The sequence below is a fragment of the Sus scrofa genome, chromosome 14 (genome assembly GCF_054392235.1).
Source record: "Sus scrofa isolate SSC_HxYL_T2T_F1_AM1 chromosome 14, Sscrofa_HxYL_maternal_Yorkshire_Landrace_v2.0, whole genome shotgun sequence".
NCBI lineage: Eukaryota > Metazoa > Chordata > Mammalia > Artiodactyla > Suidae > Sus > Sus scrofa.
The window spans coordinates 161008389-161028847 of NC_139396.1; the positions used below are offsets into that span (position 1 = coordinate 161008389).

At 47.8% G+C, this 20459-nt stretch overlaps 1 long non-coding RNA gene across 1 annotated transcript; it reads right to left on the reverse strand.

Annotated features, from left to right (window-relative positions):
• Positions 1-9187: 9187 nt before the first annotated feature.
• Positions 9188-16009, reverse strand: LOC146397145 (uncharacterized). The gene is made up of 3 exons (XR_014827708.1): positions 15716-16009; positions 13401-13532; positions 9188-13259 (listed from the first exon to the last, which is right to left on the reverse strand). It is a non-coding gene; the product is annotated as an uncharacterized LOC146397145 (long non-coding RNA).
• Positions 16010-20459: the final 4450 nt, after the last annotated feature.

Here is a 20459-nt window from a genome sequence, read left to right on the forward strand (position 1 = left end):
ATTATGCAGTCCAACACAGGAAAGCCACCAGTTTCAGAGGGCTGTTTTAATTTTCACTAATAAAATAAAATTAATTGTAACATTTAGCTCTTCACGTGCGCTGGACTCGCCTTGAGTGTTCAGTGGCCACCTGCGGCTGCTGGCTTCTGCGTCAGTGTGAAGACAGACCATTTCTATCCTGGCAGAAAGTTCTGACCATAGAGTCAAGAACGAATCACTTTATTGGCGGCAGGCGGCTTCCTTCTCTTGTCGCCGGGCTCAGGCCCTAGTTGACCTTCGCTCCGCTGCCAGCTGAAAACGGCATCGCACTGGTTCTATTTGCTGCGCCTATTTTCTTACCAGGGAGATTCAGTGGTTCCCTGCCCCCATGTGCCTTGGCTGCTCGTGGTTCCTCCTCCTCGCATCCAGGCTGACTAGAGCCTCAAGTGCCCTTGGTGCCCGACCGGGGCTCTAGGAAGGCTTTGGGCAGATGGAGCGCTACTCAGTGACATAGGTGGTGGCTTCTGAATCTGCCCCACGACAGCCACTGGGCTGAAAGGCATTTCCTTCGGGGGTAGAGCAGCAAGGCAGATGTTGCATGTGGGCGTGTGCCCAGCTGCAACGCTTCAGATGAAGGTCCGAGTGCAGGAAAGCTTGAGAGCGCATCTGGCATCTGGGGCTTGGGGGGGATTGCGTGGGTGGCCCAACTTTGAGGAGGAACGAAGCCAGGAGCGGTGAAGCTGGGCCTTCGAAGGGGCCTCCTTAAATGCACGACTGGACGATTCTCTAAAGCAAGAAACAGGCGCTCCCTGCCTGTGCGGGGGGAGCCCTGTCCTCAGGTAATCCTGCACGTGACAGATGAGTTTTTCAGGGAATGATGCTGACAGTGAGAAGGAGAAGAATGGGGATTGGTGCGGCTTTGGGAAAGCAATTTGGATATGTCCTCAAGGAGCCCGAAAATGACCAAATCCTGTACAGTTTTAAAGCTCCACAGGCAGTGCTGATGCTCCCTGAGGTTCAGAATCACCTGCCCTGCGGACTCTCACACAGCCATTCGGAAGGACGTCTACCGAGTTCGCTGTGGTGCAAGAATGGGCTTTGTGTGCGTGTTTAACAGCAACAACAAAAAAGCAATACTCAGATTCACAAAAATTTTAAACGCATAAATCGAAAATCAAAAATGACATCAAAGTAGTAACCTCGGCTGAGCAGCTCATCCCTTTTCTTCGACATATGTTTTCAGCAGCGAACTATGGTCGAGGCCAGCAGTTTTCGAACTTTTTGATCTCAAGGCCCCTTCATACTCTTAAAAATTAGAGCTTTTGTTTATATGGGTTATAGCTATCGATGTTTACCGTATCAAAGCTAAAATTGATCATTTTAGGAATATTTGTTCATTAATTCCTCTCTTAAAGAGTAATGAAGCCACGACACGTTAATACAAAGGACAAGTAGAGAGAGAGGTATTGTTTTACATTTTTGCAAACCTCTGTGAGTCCAGCTTAATACATGACAGCTGGCTTCCCAAATTTGCTTCTGTATTCAATCTGTTGTGATATCAGACTTCATGAAGACTCTGGAAAATTCTACCGTAACTCATGAGAATGAATGTGAAGGAGGCAAACAACGTCTTAGTGGCTTTGAAACTAGTTTTGACCCAGTGTTCAGAACGTGGTGTTGACCTCATGGGCCCCTGAAAGGGTCCTGAAGTCCCCGGGAGTCCCTGGGTCCCACTTTGGGAACCACAGGTCTGAGCCTTTGTCTAGGTTTTAGCACCAAAACAGAGCCAAGTTCCTGCTCTCGTTCTCTTACGTCCCGTTAGGGAAGAAAGAAAACAAGTGTGTCGTCTTGAGGCAGAGAGGTGACAAAGAGGCCAGGCAGACTGGCAGGTGGTCAGGGAAGACCTGAGGACGCAGGGCCCCGCAGGTGTCTCGGGGGAGAGGACCGCCACCCACCGGGCTCCTCGGGGGCGGCTTTGTGGATCTTTAACCTTCCCTGACTTGTTCAAACATCCTGTAAGGAACAGTATGACTTTCCTGTTTCTTTAATTACATGTGTAATGAAGGCCTATTACAAGGAGGTATTCATCTGTGTGACATCAGGAAGCAGAGTTGGAGCCCTGGGTGCCCTGGGTGCCCTATCAGAGTCTCACCAACCACTTTCTGCCGTTTGCATGGTCACTGCAATGGTCCTGGAGTGAAAGGCCCTGGGGTCACAGAGACACGGGGGACCGGGGTCAGCCTCCGAGAAGGGACCACCTTCTTTGGGAGATGAGCATGCAGATGACATTCAAATGCATGGCATGACGTTTGACGGGTACTAATTTGTTTCTGGGCCTCACCTGTTGGCCTTCTAGGACCTGGACTCCCGCTCCCCAGAACGCAGGGTGCGGCTTAACCTCACAGCGGCCTTTTCCCCCGGGGCCCTTCGTCTCCACCTCTGGCATGTGCTTCTGCTCTCGTTCCACAGCTGATCACACAGCCCTCTCCACGGCCCGGCCAAGCAGCGATACCCAAGAAAAATAAGCCACGCTTTGCACAAATGATGGGACAAAGGTTTTACTTCCTATAAGCGATAAGAATGGATTTCCTCAAGGTGTCCATGAAAGGGAAGCTTCTGGCCTTCCTTGGCTTGAGGACAGCGTCACTCCCAACCCTGCCTCTGTCTTTATGTGGTCGTCTTGGATTCCTTTGGTTCGGCTTCGGGGAACGAGCAAGGCTTAAGATTGTTTGTGGCTGTCTAAGCACAGGCTCTTCCGTCAGCTAACGCGTACAAGAGCTTTTGCTGATGCTGGAATTTCTGTGTTAAAACACTCTTTATTTAAATCTTTATATTAATTGTATAACGAATTACACAACTTTTAGGTTTAATTTTTATTTAGATTTTTATTTAAATCTTTAAAATAAAATTAGTTACACAATTAACATATTGTTTTCATAGAAATGTTGTAAAGTCTCGATAAGAGAAAAATGCCAAAAGGCAACTGTAGTCAAGATTTTAGCATGTCTCTCTCTACCTTTTTTTTTTTTCCTAGGGCCGCACCGTGGCATGTGGAGGGTCCCAGGCTAAGAGTCTAATCAGAGCTATAGCCACCGGCCTACACCACAGCCACAGCAATGCCAGATCTGATCCGCATCTGCAACCTACACCACAGCTCACGGCAATGAGCAAGGCCAGGGATCGAACCCGCAACCTCATGGTTCCTAGTCAGATTCCTTAACCACTGAGCCACAACAGGAATTCCTCTCTCTACATTTTAAGTGCCTATAGGTACACATATTAGTATATGTTTTAGATAAATTAATCTTTCTCTACATAATGTTTTGTAATTTGTTTTTTTATTGAGCCATGAATTGTGAACATTTCTGTCAAAATATATAGGTAGGTGTTTGTATACATACATTTATATGTAACAATGTATGTAGACATATACATTCATATGTATATATATAATGCATATATATACACACACACATTTTTTAATTTTTTTTTTTTTTTTTTTTTTTTTTTTTTGCTTTTTAGGGCCTCACTCACGGCATATGGAAGTTTCAGGCTAGGGGTTGAATCAGACCTGCCGCTGTCGGCCTACACCACAGCCACAGCAACACAGGATCCTTAACCTACTGAGTGAGGCCAGGGATCGAACCCCCATCCTCATGGATACTAGTCAGGTTCATTACTGCTGAGCCACAACAGGAAGTCCCACATGTGTTATTTTTAATGACTGCATATACTCCATTCTGGGACTGTATCCTAATTTAATGAACCAATTCTCTACTCCTGGGCATCAATTTTGACCAGGCATCCTTTCACTTTACACATTAGTCTGATTAATTTTTAAGACAAACTGCTGGATCATACAGAATCACAATTCCCATCTTTTTTCTCGTATTTGTGTGCTTTTCTAAAGCTAAACATATTTTATCCAGATACCACTAGTTTTGCTTCAAATTTGAAAAATCCTGCAGAGGAAGAGGAAAAGTAACACTTTAGGCTCCCCCCACCCCGCCCCGACAGAAGGGAAGCTGCATGCAGTGTGTGCAGAGCCTTTTTTGTTAAGCCCCTTTTTTGTCCACTTGGCAGTATATGGAGTTCCCAGAGCCAAGAATCCGATCCGAGGTGCAGTTGTGACCTACACTGCAGTTTCAGCACCGCCGGATCCTTTAACCCACTGCGCCGGGTGAGAGATCCTACCTGCATCCTGGTGCCACAGAGACACTGCTGCCCTCGTTCCATCACAACGGTCACGCCTGTGCAGAGTCTTTTTAAACAGGCCTTATTGGTTGATCAGTTTCCTAAATATAAAACTAACATGAGAGAGTTTTCTAAAATTTCTAAATGGGGGGATAGACAGTGATGCATCATGCCAAGTCAATTTTGTTCTGTAAGAGAAAAAGGAAGCAGAAAAAGGCCTCTCCTGTTGTTTTACTATTTACTGCATATAACACGTGGTCGGGAAGGAAAGAGTAGAACAATTAAACCTATAGGCTCTTCCTTGTCCTGGTATCCTTGCAGGTATTCAAGTAACCACTCAGCAAATATCTCCGGAGTGCCTGCACGTGTGGGGCAGGCTTGGACAGGCAGATGAAAGTCCACGTGGGGGCACAGGCTGGGGGTAAAGGCATAGCTTGTGAGACCTCCAGAGGGGAAGATCAGATCCACGAGGGAGGCCAGGGTTGCCCGCACAGATGGCCAGGTCAGGGTACACTGCGAGCTGACATCACAGCAGGTAGAGGAGAAGGGGCCCCAGCTCAGAGATAAGCCAGAAACCAGAGCCCCTTGGGGCAGAGAATTCATGGTCAACCAAGACTCTGTGTTCACACAACACATTTTATCAACTCTTGCAACCTTTTTTTGGCAAAGGTTGAAAGGGTTAATAAAACCAGTGTTGAGGGCTCAGGAAGTAGAGGTCCCTGTAGGCTGGACATGCATCGGAGCCCATACTGGGGGATGTTTTGGCACATCCGGTAAAACTCGAGGCGCGACGACTCTTTGGCCAGGCAATCCCACTCCAGGGGCAGAGGCCATCCCACAGACACCCAGGTGGATGTGGATTCTGGATCCGTCTCAGTACCTTTTGTGATGGTGGAACATTGACAACCACCTTAATGTCTGCCCATCCACAGACTCTGCAACCCTGGCCAAGAAGGAGCTCATCCATGTGCTGATAGAGTGGAAAGAGTGGGCAGGCTTGGAAGGAGCCCTGTTTGTGCAAAAAGAAGCACATACCCACATGTGTAGCGATGCATGTGCGTTGGGAGGTCTGAAAGGCAGCATCACATACACACGTGTGTAGAGACGCGCGTGCATTGCTAAGTCTGCAAGGCAGCATCGAGCTGTGCACGGCAGTTTCCTCTGGGGAGGGGCACTCACTTTCAGTTCACACAACTGATGCTTTGCAAGTGAGGATATTTGACTATTTCGTTAAAAACAACCACCTGAGCCGGAAGGACTGGGGAGAGCCACATTAGGCAAATGGAGAATTCCCAGGGGATCAGTGGGGTCCAGGTGGGTCAATCACCTGCTGGGTGGCAGCAGACCAGAAGTGGCATCTCCTCTTCTCTGGCTGGGGCCCCTGAGGCCTGGAGAAGTTGAGCGGCTCCTCTGAGGTCATCCGTGGAGAATGATAGAGTGGAGACCAGCAGGTGTGTCTCTGGGCTGCAGTGCGTGCTGCTCAGATCGGGCCCCAGGGGACAGAGGGCTCTGAGACCCACCAACGCGAAGCGGGAGCAGTTCCGGTCTACCTGGACCCCTCGTGCCAAAAGAATCTGAATCCATTACAAGCATAGGTTTTTGAAAGCAACGCATGCAGCTATTTCTGTTTTCATTGCCAATTATAAAATTGACATGGGTTAAAAAATTTTTTTCCAAATCTAAGAACTAATACTGCATGCAGTCTTTTATAAAGTTCTAGAAACTTCTTACATGCCCACAACCTCATATTCTGGGCACACTGCGGACATACATGTATTCAGAGGGAGAGAGACACAGTCCATTGACATGGAAAGAGAGTCAAGATCTTTACATTGCCAAGAGGCTTGTATAATATGATTCCTCACGTATATATTATACACATACATTGGTATACGCATAGCCATCTTTTGACAAGCGTTAAAACCATCAGAACTAATTCTCTTTTTAGGAAAGCTGTGAAAGGAGCAAAGCTTTCATGTTGCATTTTATCCACATTTTTTTTTTTTTTTTTTTTTTTGTCTTTTTGCTATTTCTTTGGGCCGCTTCTGCGGCATATGGAGGTTCCCAGGCTAGGGGTTGAATCGGAGCTGTAGCCACCGGCCTACGCCAGAGCCACAGCAACGCGGGATCCGAGCCGCGTCTGCAACCTACACCACAGCTCACGGCAACGCTGGATCGTTAACCCACTGAGCAAGGGCAGGGACCGAACCCGCAACCTCATGGTTCCTAGTCGGATTCGTTAACCACTGCGCCATGACGGGAACTCCTTATCCACATTTTTTAACTCGTGTATGGGTGTACGCATATCCATTAAAAAAGATGTATATACATATAGCCTTTTTTCTTTTTAGGGCCACACCATATGCACCTGTGGAATATGGAAGCTCTCTGGGCAGGGGTCAAATCAGAGCTATAGCTGCAGGCCTACATCACAGCCACAGCAACACTGGATCTGAGCCGCATCCATGACCTACGCTGTATCTTGCAGCGACGCTGGATCCTTCACCCACTGAGCAAGGCCAGGGGTCGAACCGACAACACTTCAGGGACAGCACTGAGTCCTTAACCCACTGAGCCACAGTGGGAACTCCAAAAAAGTAACTGTACTTTCTTTCATGTCAACAGATGTTATCTGAGTGCTGGGATGATGGGGTATTTTATTTCTCCCTGATATTTATCTAGAATTTTAAAAATGAATAAATTCCGTAAAATAAAAACAGAGTCAAAATGCAATGCTCTTAAAAGAATCTGGAAAACGCAGAATATGGAAGAAAGCAGGACTCGCTAGTGATCCTCTAATCCTCCCATAAGCGCCGCTCTCCGCTCGGACCAGTTCCTTCCACACTTTTTCATCTGTAGACGGACGAACATCTTTTTTTTGTCTTTTGTCTTTTGTTGTTGTTGTTGTTGTTGTTGTTGTTGTTGTTGTTGTTGTTGTTGTTGTTGTTGCTATTTCTTGGGCCGCTCCCGCGGCATATGGAGGTTCCCAGGCTAGGGGTCTAATCGGAGCTGTAGCCACCGGCCTACGCCAGAGCCACAGCAACGCGGGATCCGAGCCGCGTCTGCAACCTACACCACAGCTCACGGCAACGCCAGATCGTTAACCCACTGAGCAAGGGCAGGGACTGAACCCGCAACCTCATGGCTCCTAGTCGGATTCGTTAACCACTGCGCCACCACGGGAACTCCCATCTTTTTTTAAATTATAGTAATCACGGCCTCTTAGATATTCTAGAATCTTCCTTCAGCGCACACACCACCCAATCCTGAGCCTGTGCATGGATTAGGGATGTAAACGTGTTCGGTCATTGTCATAACACTCCCACACGAAGGTGGGTCTTGGCCCTCTGCGAGTACTCGGTGCAGTTGCTATACCCGACGCTCGGTCCACATTTGTCTCCTTGATGCTGAAGGTTACCGGGCACACCTGTTGCCAAGGGGATGCCCTCTCACCCCCAGGGGTAGCTCTGGACCAGATCGTCACCTGCTTCCTAACACCTGTGTCCATTTGTGGTCCCATTACCATCAGCACCTAATAGCCTTTCATTTCATTTCATTAAACCCCCAAATGCATAAAGCACAGTAGGGTTTGCTGGTACCTAAAAACAGCGCTCTTCCCACCTGCAGCTTCTTGCCTATTTTCATGGACCACGTGGGCGAGGAAAGAACTTCTTAGAGAAACAGGGGTACAAGCTCATCGGATTCTGCTGATGGCTCTCCAGCATCCCAAGAGGTTTTGGGGTGGTGGGTGCCACATCTGCTCCCCACAGCCATCCTACTGCCCGCTCAGGCTCACCCACGCCCAAGGCACGTAGCCCCAGCATTTCGGTAGTCATCACTGCCTCGCCAGCCTGCCTGCCACCTCCTGGGCGCCAGCCTGTCGCATGAGATTGCAGGCATTTTGGAAAAGAGCATTTGACGCCTACATGACGTTTGTTTCATACTTGGCCAGTTTTATTTCTCCAGACATGGTGTTTCCCAGCACCTTAAATCCCTTTATATGATCAGCAAAGATCATAGCTGTGACTACACAGGGTCGCCCCTGCTCTGGAGAAAGGTCAGGCTCCTGGCGGGGGCGAGTGTAAACACGGAGCCGGCTCCTGTCTGCTCTTCTGGTGAGTCTGGGCCCCACTGCGGCTCTGGCAGACCTGCCGAGGCGGCACCGTCTCCAAGCTCTGCCCCCAAATCAGAGCCAGCCTGCAGCCAAATCCCAGACCAGTTACAATGACCAGCTCAGGCCCCCTCAGAATCACCTACCGAGGAGGTCACGTCGCCTCGTCTTGACGACGGAATAATTGTCGGCGGCGGTGGCTTGCAAGGCTGATGATCACGGGTCTTAGGAAATTTGATTCAGAGAAGTCCACTTCCACGCTACCGACGGGATGGTTCTGTTGAGGCTGTGACTCGCATTTCAAGAAGCCTTTGTGGCATCTCATTTAGAGGAAGCCCTCCCTAGTCCACCGTCTCAGGTTTTCAAATGATTTACATTCCTTATAAAAATCATGCTCTCGGATTTCCTGTTGGGGCTCAGCCGAAACGAGTCCAACTAGTATCCATGAGGATGCGGATTTGATTCCTGGCCTCGCTCAGTGGGTTAAGGATCTGGCATTGCCGTGAACTGTGGTGTCGGTCACAGATCCCACGTGGCTGTGGCTGTGGTGCAGGCTGGCAGCTGCAGCTTCGATCCAGCCCCTACCCTGGGAACCTCCACAGGGGGCAGGTGCGGCCCTCAAAAAAAAAAGGAAAAAAAAAAATCTTGCCCTTGTTATTGAAATTAAGTCCCCACGATTGAGGTAAAATTTATTTCCGAACTGCGTCTACTTTTATGGGCAAAAGTAATCAGAAAAAGCCACTGGCTACAAAAACTGCAAACAAAATGAACCTCTAAAAAGCTAATGACTTAAGGGTGGTCGTAGAGACATGCAAAGTATGTCGGGGGCTTTTACACTATTTGTCATTAACACATTCTGAAAGCTTCGCTAATATAATGTGACACAAAATTAGTCAAACACAATTCATGCAATATTGTTTAATTTTACTCCTCATTTAACTTGGTTTTAAGCAAAATCATTATGTCACATGATAACATTCACTTGAACAAGAAATATTTCATAATGGTCGCTGCCTTTAGAAATGAGTTATTAGGGGCTTCATGCTGAACACATTCTTAACTATGAAAACTATAAAGCTAATAGCTTAATCATATTTTGACACCATCTACATACTTTATGCATTATTTACAAGAAAGATATAAAAATGAAACCACTGAATATCTCACACAATACTTCACAGTCATAGTTAACTGGTTAAAAATATAACACATTCATCTTCCAGGGGCTTGATATTTGCATATAGATATTTGCATACCATGTTGCAATGTGCCGTTAATGTAAAATTTAACCTTTGTTCTCTCTCTCGGATGTGCAAGGTACACTCATTAAGTTAAAAATAACGGCAAAAAATAAGTCTTCTGGTGATATACATTTCATAAATGATTCCCCAGAGCAGGGAGGCAAGGCAAAATGTGGGTGGGAAAATGTTTAATTGAATTAATTCCTCATTTCCTGTATTTTTATTTTACTACTCAGAGACAGAGCAATTTGACTCGTATATGTCAACCCTATGAATTGCAAAAGGACCTCCCTTCAATTTTTCAAGGTGTCAACCCTCCTAATTCTATATTAAATCCTATATTAAAACAATCCCACGTCTCAGAGCCAAGATGCACACGCAGCATCCCTGCACACCTGTTAGACGGATGGCCGTCGACTCGACAGCGGGAAAACACACACACTCTGCCTGGAACATCTTTTTTTTGCAATATTGTTAAGGGTTTGGGCAAAATGGAGAAGCTTTGGGCTTGCATTAGGTTTTAATAGGTGAGTTGGTTTTCTTTTGCTTTTTTCAGTTTCTAATAAAGCCCAGATATAAACCTTTACAGAATTGAGACAAGGACTTGGAAATCTGGTAAGAGACTGTTAATAAAATACCTAAACTCCAAACTCTCTTTTTCCTTGTGGGTATATTTTGCATCTCAAATGCGTGGCTGAAGGAAAGATAAAATAAACCAACAAACCAAACCAGACCCATAGATACAGAGAACAGAGGCATGGTTACCCGAGGGGAGGGCTGGGGAGGATGAGATGGTAAAGGGGTCAGCTGTGTCGTGATGGACAGAACATTCTACGTGGTGAGCACGCTGCAGGGGAGACAGAAGTAGCAGAAACATAATGTGCGCATGACACCCAGTCATGTTATCAACATTGTCACCTCGATACAAAACAAATTTGAATTAATTAATTACTTTGATACATTGTTGAATCAGACCCACAGTCTGAAGTCGCGCTGAGGCATTCTGGGCCCTGATATGCCTCCTGGAAGAGGAGGAAGAGCAGAGACAGCAGATCCGTCCACCCTAGGCCAGGGTGCAAGTCCTTCCATGAATGCTTACCTTTCAGGGGGTCTCTGCCCGGGTGATTCCAGCTCAGGGAGGCGATGGTGTGGCCCTGACTCAATGTGACCAGTGAGTCAGGGCTACGCAGACATCCAGTTTGGGGGAGGAGGTCCAGGAGACGGGGCCACAGATCCAGTGCAGGGGTGGTCCAGGGGATAGGGCCAGGGAGCCCCACAGTGGTTGGTGGCCCCGAGGGCAGATGGACTGCAAGGGTTCAGGCCTGGGAGGGGGCGGCAGGAACAGGGCACGAAAGGAGCTGCCCCCAGAAGTCTTCAAGGACTCTCGGGCCCGGATCCCCACGTCAAGACCGCTCCCCACTATTCCACGGAAGACTCAAGCTGACAGCTCAGAGACAGGACACACACAAGGAACCCTGGTCCGGTGAGGGAGGGACAGACCTGAGGTCACAAGGCCATGGGCAGCCGGCAGAGCCTGGACGGCGCTGTCCTGACCCCGCTGGGGCCAGTGCTCCAGGCCGCCTCGTTTCTTCGTGGACAGTGGTGATGACTCTGGGCTTCCCCTAGATTTCCAGGAGGCCAAGGGCAGGTCTTTGTCCTGCTTCCTCTCTCCAGTAAGGCCCAGCACTTATGCCGACGGCCAGCCCATGCCTGCCGCAATGACCTCCGCAGGCGGCCTCTCTGGGGAAGGATGGCTCAATCTCTGGGACATGTCTCCCAGGTACAGGCAGAATTACGTCCGCTGATCCTGCGAAGGATGTACCTGTCTCTGCCGGGCTGCAACAGTGCCACCCTGCCACGTTCACCCAAATCAGCACTCCGGAACCACCTTGCACCGTGGTCCCGGGCAGTGGGTGTCCCACCACGCACCACCCCCCCGCCCCCACCTCCCATTCTCCAGCAGGATCTTTATCTTTCCTTTTAATGAACATATTATACGTAGGTGGGTGTCAAACACACATAAGCTACGGAAACATGTTTATTTAGGGTGCTCAGTCTGATCTTCTGGAGAGCCTGACTTTCTCGTTTGGGGAACCGCGGCAGAGGTCAGCGCGGTGGGATGAGACCTCATTTTCTGTAAAAGCTGAGAGCTTTTGGAACGACAGTGGCATTGGCTCTGGGCCCCCTGGAAATGGAGGCAGATCCATCCGGCAGGAAGGCTGTACGCAACGTTCGCGTTGCTGCTGTGTTTTCGGGGCTCCTGTGTGTCTGGACTTGCACTTGTAAAGGTTCTTGCGGAGGTAAATAAAATTGTAGAAGCTTGGAAAGCTCCTATTATTACAGCGAAGGTGTACAGAACAGGAAATAACTCTCTGAGGGATAAATTACATGTGATGAGGGCTAAAAGAATACAGTTCCTATTTTAGGAAGTGTTCAGGCGAAAGGCAGGGCTTTGGCAGCTGGAGCGTGCCTTTCAAGACAATGCACGTACACCAAAAACATTATTCTTCGCAGAGCACCCCAGAGGCCACGGCCGTCACGTGGATGCCACGGTTATTCCAGCCCCTCAAATTCAACACAGATCTTCTTTATTAATTTTAATTTGTCATCAATAGCCTGACAGGCACTCTTTCGGCAAGAAATACTGCATTAACTGTTTCACTCGCTCTGGCAGCTATTAAAACCGAGATGGTGATTAGCAGGAAGGAGGTCAAACTGAATAATGTGCGTAGAAGTCGCTACCAGCAAAATGTATAACGCGGGAGGATTTATTATGTTCACTTGCTGAAATGTAATTTAAAAACAGGATACCGCCACCTGCTAGGCTGGCTCGTCGGGTTACTCCGATCATTTAAACATTGCCTGCTAATATGTTTATTTGCTTCTGGCATATATTGCATCTACTGTATTTCTAATAACTACGGTTAAAATAAACTTAATTGTTGCCATCTACTTCATGTAAACATCGCAGGTAAATAAATCACCCCGTGATTAGCCCAAACAATGCAAAGGAGGGTGATTTAATCATCAGTATTGGCAACAGAAAAAAAATTAGTATTTATAACCTCCGTGCAAAGACCTAAATTTAGTCCTCTTATCGAAGAGTCTGTTTGCTAAGTAAGGGTGTCTCTGGGATGCTGAAAGACTCCACTCGGCTAGAAATAAGGTGACATAGCATTAACCGTGCTGAGAAAACGTTAAATGTTCACGGATGCCAGATATGGACACGTAAACTTGAGCTGTGCCGGTTTTGAAAAATCAGAAACCCAGGCACGTTGGTGGGATGCACTGCTGATCTGGACACCGCAATCCTCAGCCTTCGGCTGCACTTGCTAAGGAATTCGGATCCACGTAGAGGTCTCCATGACCCCGTGACCCATTTTTATTGGGAGGCCATTTAAATCGTGGGCTAAAATTAGGGAATGTGTATTTTAAGGGTGCGGCACACTTTTGTAAACGAGCACCCACGAGCCAAAGCAGCCACAATGACCTTTCTCTGAGGATCACTGGTCGGCAGGCACGGTGTTCAATCCTTACCCTGAATCGTTTAAGCCACTTCAAGACCTTCCCGTGCTGTGGAAGGTACCACGGGGCAAAGCTGCCCAGCCAGCCGAACGTCATCTGAGGACTATAGGCAGCGTCTCTGTGGCCCTGAGGACGGGGCACCCCGCCCCGATCTCCCAAAGGATGAGCCCCTTCTACCACCTTCTCCTACAACAGCCACAGCTGTGCATCTGCACAAAGACAAAAAGAAAAGAAGTTTTGCTTAGCCATCCTGGAATGGGGTGATAAGAACCATTGGGCACAAAATTTTTTAAAAATCGTGAAAGTCTCTTTTATCTTAAAAAATACCAAGAATTATAGTGAAGAGGTACCTTTAAACAGTCTTTTCTGAATGGCCTGTGTATCCTGTAAAATGAGATACATCCAAATGCAAGAGAGCCTGCGGTACATTGCCGGGATTTGCTTTATCATGAGCAGAACCGTAACAGCTCCTTCTTCGGAACCTAAAAAAAAACTCACAGCCAGTAACCGTCACCTTCTCCTCACAATTGACACCCTCTAAACGGGGGCCCAGGATGAACGCAAAGGGAACAAGGAAAGGAACAGACGCTCTGAAGAATGCCCGTGTTTGCCTCTTTCACTCCTATGAGCCGCCTCTCGCTTAAATCAAGCTGTGCTCCAGGAGGCGATTTTAGTGGCAGTGTCTCCAGTGCCGGAGCTGTCACATTAGGCAATCAGGGAACTTTTAGAAGAAAACCTATGAATGTTAAATATTGCCATCCTGCTTGCAGAGCCCCGGCCCCCACCTGGCCCGCGGGAAATGAGCAGCCCGCGCACCGGCGTGACCCAGAGCCCCCCGGTCCCGCTGCCCCCTCCGGCTCGCCGGGTGCAGTTGGGCTGCGAGGTCCCCCCTCATCTAAGCAGCAACCGCGGGCTTTTCTGCATCAGCTCAATTTGAATGGATGAAGGGTGCGGTGTCTGTAATTCGACATCAAGCAGCCCTGGTGTCTGGTGTTTATTCGTGCTGTTGTTTTGGCAGGTAATCCAGGGCCTCCTCTCATCCGACATGTCAGGTCTACAATCAAACAAAGAGGACCGGAGAATTCGCTTGTACGGTTAGGCGAGCTGAATGCTATTACCTGCGTGTTTGTCACCAACCTGCATATCCCGGCCTCTCGTCTGCCACCCGGATGGATGCTACAAAGTGAAAAGCCGGGGACATGCATTTCCCAGTAACTACCTGCTGCCAGCTATTATTTTAAGGGTCCTGTGATTTTCTTTTATTTTGAGTAGAAAAAACAAGGCAGCTGTGGTAATAAAAAGGCGTATCAACTAGTCACTTCCTGGCAGGTTTGTCACTGGTGTGGATACAGTGGAGCCTTTTTTGTTGTTGTTGCAAGAAAATGTATACACTCGAACCCAATATTGTAAATCTAGAGTATGTGCTTCCAATAAAACCCTTTTTAGTACCTTGCATATTGGTAAACAACATAAAAATGTATGCATCTTATAAAGAACTGCCGATCCATATATAAACACACGGGATGGCACCTACAAATCATGCGGTGACAGGAGATATTTTACGTTATATGATTTTGGGGTGCAGGTTATTATTTTTTACTCCTAAATTACATGAGCACAGCTCTGCAGCCATACATTATCACAGCTCTCCAATAATGTTCCTAAATATTTCCTAATGATGGATGGTATTTTCGGGCCTGGAGGACCCAAGTTTAACTATATAATTCCATGTTGTGATTTAAATGGCAAAAACCAAGTGCTTCTGGTAATTGTTTCATTTCGGCACATTGCAGAACCGTATCCATCTCTTCCCTGGTTCAGCACATAAAGAAATCCTCAAAAATCATTCGTCACCAATAAAATGTTCATCGCTCCCCATGTGTTTTCAAACTAATTAGGACAGAGCTTTTTAAGAGGGGCTCACGCCTATGATCATTCCTCAGAAATCACCATGAGGTGTTTGCCAACCCCAAGCATCACGGCCACTGCCCCGGCATCACGGCCACTGCCCCAGCAGCACAGCCACTGCCCCGGCATCACGGCCACTGCCCCGGCATCATGGCCACTGCCCCGGCATCACAGGCACTGCCCCGGCATCACGGCCACTGCCCCAGCATCGCAGGCACTGCCCCGGCATCACGGCCACTGCCCCGGCACCGCAGGCACTGCCCTGGCATCACAGGCACTGCCCCGGCATCACGGCCACTGCCCCAGCATCACGGCCACTGCCCCAGCATCGCAGGCACTGCCCGGGCATCACGGCCACTGCCCCAGCATCACAGGCACTGCCCCAGCATCACAGACGCTGCTCCAGGATCACAGAAAGCGACACAGGACTTGGAATCAGCCTACAATGCTGCTTCCCCCGCCCCCAGGTGTGCCTCCAGGACTTGCACATTGAACAAAGAGCTGGCCCTGGTGCTCCAGCCCGGAGCAGGATTGGACGATCAGAACAATGAACCCGACCCAAACAAAGAGTGATTAATGACTCGGAGCCTCGAGGCCACGTGGGCCAGATAGGCTCAGAGTGGGTCTTTGAAGGAGAAATGGAAAGAGTTTCAGGCTTTAAATATTTACTATTTCATTCATCAATGGAGCATGAAAATGCAAAAACAAATGTTCAAGCGTTATTTTCCCAAGACTCCGTTTCGCAGGCTGTACTCACGTGGGACGCCTGTTTACGGCAATCAGCGCGCAGGAAGTCACAGAAAACGGGGTCCGGGGAGAGTCTTCAGGGGGAGCCATCCCTCCCTTCGCTCCCTGAAGTTTGTTTGCCACAAGTGTCTCTGGAAAGTTCCACTGTGCCCCTGAACCCATCCAGGGTTAAGAACCAAAGTTTTAGTCAGATTTTTCTGCTTCTGCACAATATACGTTACACTCCAAAATCGGCCCGTGTGCCCGGGGAAGATGAAGGCTTTTCTCGCTATTTCACAGGAAAACAAGTAGGCGCTGTTCCTACAGATTGAACAGCCTGCCTTTCCAAATATTTGAAATCATCATCATTAAAGCTGTTGTGAGGTGTTACTTTGAAACTGCCCACTGGTAAGGTCTCTTTTCTTTTTGCTGCAGGGTGTGTGTGTGGGTGTGTGTGTGTGTGTGTGTGTGTGTGTGTGTGTGTGTAGAGATGGCTGAAATGACATTGATGTGGGAGGACCTAAGGGTCACCAAATACCTCCCCCAGGGTCTCCCACACACAGATGTTCAGCAAATCTGCTTTTTCTCCATTTCGGCCCCTTCACTTGCACATCCCACGAGGCCCCGCAAGGTCAGCCTCACCTTCCTGGGCCCCCGGCCAGATCATTCCCTCCCGTGAGCTGTGCTCAGTCCCCCTGGCCTGTTTTCTGGGCAGGACCCCAGACAGGAGGGCGGCTCCTCTCTCTTAATCTAGTTTCAGCTCTTAGCTCAAATGCCACTTCCTCCAGGAAGCCCTCCATGACAGGTTCCAGCCCATGTTCCCTCCTGTGCCCCTCAGGGCTCTTCCCAGGGCTGGCCAGTCTGACTTCTTGATTCCCCCTCACTAGGCAGCGAGTTCTCAGAAAGCAGGACCCGCGCATTTCCTTCTTCAGCCCTGGTACACACCTGGCACAGAGCAGCTCTGCCGTAATTCATTGATGAGTGAGTGAGTCAGCGAATGGATGACAACAATTTGCTGGCTCTTTATAAACAGGCAAATAGACAAATCAGCCTACGAGATGTTACTAGCATTTCATTTTTGACCTGAACCATTTCAATTGTTTTCTCTGCCAGTCCAAATTCTCACAGTGCTTAGGGCTCTATGAACTTAGCAGCAAGGTCCAGAAAATTCAGGAAGAGATTTACTAAAAATACAAAAAGCCAGCATCCACAAATATCCGCTTCTTGGCACATCAAGAAAAGAAACCAGTGGAGTTCCTGCTGTGGCACAGTGGGTTCAGAATCTGACTGCAATGGCTCAGGTTGCTGTGGAGGGATGGGTTCGATCCCTGGCCCAGGACAGTGGGTTAAGGATCCAGCAGTGGCGCACCTGTGGCATAGGTCACAGCTACAACTTGGATTCAGTCCCTGCCTGGAAACTTCCGTGTGCCCTGGGTGTGGCCAGGAAGAAAGAAAGAAAAGAAAGCAAAAAAAGAAAGCAAAAAAAAAGAAAGAAAGAAAAGAAAGCATATGTCTTTGTGGCCATTCAGGAAAGACACTTCCACTTCGCACTTGCAAACTCTGGAGTCAGCTCAGGCTGTGACTTCAGAAATTCTGTTAGATTGGATTTTAGTGATTTTGAGCAGGAAAGAATGTCTATTTCACTGCCCAGGGTGTTCCACAGACGTACGTGTGTGTGTGTGTGTGTGTGTGTGTGTGTGTGTGTGTGTGTGTGTGTGTGTGTGTGTGTGTTTAAGGGAAACAGAGAGGCTGAGAGGAGGGGAAGGTTGTCATAGTTGTTGTTATTTTCTATGTGGGCTTCAGCAGATCTGCTGATTTCTCCCAACGTTGCCTTTCTGGGAGAAAGGCCAATTTTCTTCATTTTTAAAATATCATAACATTTGTGTTCGCAAAAACTACTATAAATGCCATCCGCTACAGAATTCCAGTTTAATTTCTATTTTGAGTTTATCAAAATTTGAGAAAAATATCTTTGGGGAATGCAATTATCCGTGCTCGGCCTCAGCCCTCAAATAAACACAAACCAACTGTTCCCTCCAGCCGGGAACCGTCGGGAAAGACCCTCCGAAGTGTAGACGCCAAGGCAAGAGCTGGAACCGGCCCCACCGCGTAATCTAAACAACATCATTCTGATCCCAAGGACCACACCATGTGGTCCAGCATATTGAATTCGTAAAAATCATATTAGAAGGATACACAACATTTGTAAAAACGCAAATACTGATTTCCCACACTGATTCTTACCTAAGTGGAGGTCAGCTTCTTGCTTGGTGCCTTTTAACGGCAGAAGTAAATGAATCAGAGTGCGGATGTCATGCTAAGGCCCAGACATAAGAAATCCTGGCATTTTAATATTTTAGCCTTCGAGACGGCCTGATGCTCCAGTAATGGGTAAACCTCGTTACACTCCCATTGATGATGCTGATTTTTGCAGGATCTGATTTTCTCCTCTGGCTTCAGTTAAAATCATAATCTTTCTCAACAGTTATTCTTTGTTGTTTTATAATCTTACTTCTTGGATATTAATGAATCTCTAGAGTTCCCAAAACCATATTTGAGTGTTTTAACAAGCCATCTGAAAAATATATTTAGTAAACTAATTAAACTTGGGATATCTTTTATTTTTCTTTTTTATACAATTCTTAAAGTCTACTTTCGATTTACAGTTATTGCAAGATTTTGGCTATATTCCCCTGTGTTGTACAATACATCCTCAAGTCTATCTTTTTTTTTTTTGGTCTTTTGTCCTTTTTTAGGGCCGCACTCGTGGCATATAGAGGTTCCCAGGGATCTAATCGGAGCCCTTGCCGCCAGCCTATACCAGAGCCACAGCAATGTCAGATCTGAGCCGCATGTGCAACCTACACCACAGCTCACAGCAATGCCAGATCCTTAACCCACTGAGCAAGACCAGGGATCGAACCCAAAACCTCATGGTTCCTAGTCGGATCATTAACTGCTGAGCCACGACGGGAACTCCTCAAGACTATCTTATGCCCAGTAGTTTGTACCTTCCACTCCCCAGCCCTGTGTCACACCCCCTGTGACCTAATTTGTACTGTTTGTGATTCTGCTTCTTTTTTGTTATAGCTTGTTGTATTTTTAGATTCCACACGTAGGTGATATCATACAGTATTTGACTTTTTCTGACTGATTTCACTTAGCATAATGCCTTCCAAGTCCATCCATGTTGCTGCAAATGGCAAAATTTCATTCTTTGATTGTTTTAATTTTCTTATGGCCACACCCATTGCATATGGAAGTTCCCGGGGCAGGAATTGAAGCCTAGCCACAGCTTCGGTAACCCTGGATCCCTGACCCTCAGTGCACAGAGCTTCTGCAGTCGGATTCTTAACCCACAGTGTCACAGAGGGAACTCCAAATTTCCACCCTCTTTAATGGGTAAGCAGTATTCCCTTCTCTCTGTGTGTGCACGTGTGTGTATGTCCAAGATGTGGAAACAACCTGAGTGTCCATCAGAGGATGAATCACACGTCTCTATCCACTCATCCATTGGTGGACATGCTTGTTTCCATAGCTCACATATCTTGGCAATTGTAAATAATGCTGCCATGAACATCAAGGCACGTTAAACTTGGCCTGTATAGTAAACTATTTGTACTGTTACAATCACAGGCTGAATTGACAGTGCATATGCCATCATCAGGGGTGATCAGCAGCCTCTGCCTTTCCAAGCGAAGGGAGCATCCTGGATGCGAGGAGTCAGTGCCCAGTGGCTTCCTGGCTCCTCAGTCCTTAATTACCACTCTTGCCTGGTGCCCTTCAAGCAGAAGGAAACTGACACATTCCAACTGTATCAGTGCATGGTCTTAAGTTTTTTCCTAAGAAAATGAAAAAGGCACAAGTGTCTACCTAGTCATTAGAATATATCTTTCCAGCCCAATCTATTTCACTTTGATGCACATACAAGCAGCAGATGGGCTGCCTGTTATTCAAGTGTTGCTGACATGGTAAGGGAAGAATTCACCCCAGCCAGTCCCAGAGCTTTGCACATCCCGAACCGAACTCACGCCTTCTCATCTCCTTCCTCATGTCACTGCCATCTTTGGATGTGACAAATTCCCTTCATTCTTTTTCTTCCTTGTTCCCTGGAACTTAATGTGGTCGAGCCTCTTCTCTCACCTGGTTTGATCTCTCAAATTCAATCAAAACCCTTTTACAGTCCCCATTTTATTTGTCATCTCACGGGGCTCTGCCCTGTGACTGAGTGCTTTAAAAGCTCCTGGCCATCTTGTGTCCGTCTGGGAGCCATTGGCCTTCTGGTCCTTTTTGGATCCTTTGGCAATAAACATACGGTTCCAAAAGTCACATGTGCAAAGTTGACAAGGCAGTCAGTATAAAAACGTCTGTTTCGATGTGTGAGAACGCACGGAGCTGAAGGAGACGTCAAAGGACACCCACCCTGCACGTACTACTCTTCAGAGGCTCAGAATAGTGCAGAGACTTGCTCAGGGTCAGGGTCCCACGGCCGGTTGGTGGCATTGCCAGGGCCAGCACAGGATGCCAGCATCCTGACCCTGCATGCCTCTCATCTGCAGCGGCTGAGGACCACCCTCTGGTGCAGAGACCTTCCATCACCTGCAGGGGGAGCAGCATCTCTCAGACCTCAGGTCATGCAGAAGGCACAGTCTTACCAACCAAAGGAGGCCGCCGTTATCCCTTAAATTTGACAAGTTACATGCTCAGAACACCCAGCAGCAGGAACTTGGAAAAAGAGGTCCAATTTGCCAGGGCCCAGGTCTCATCGTGGTCTC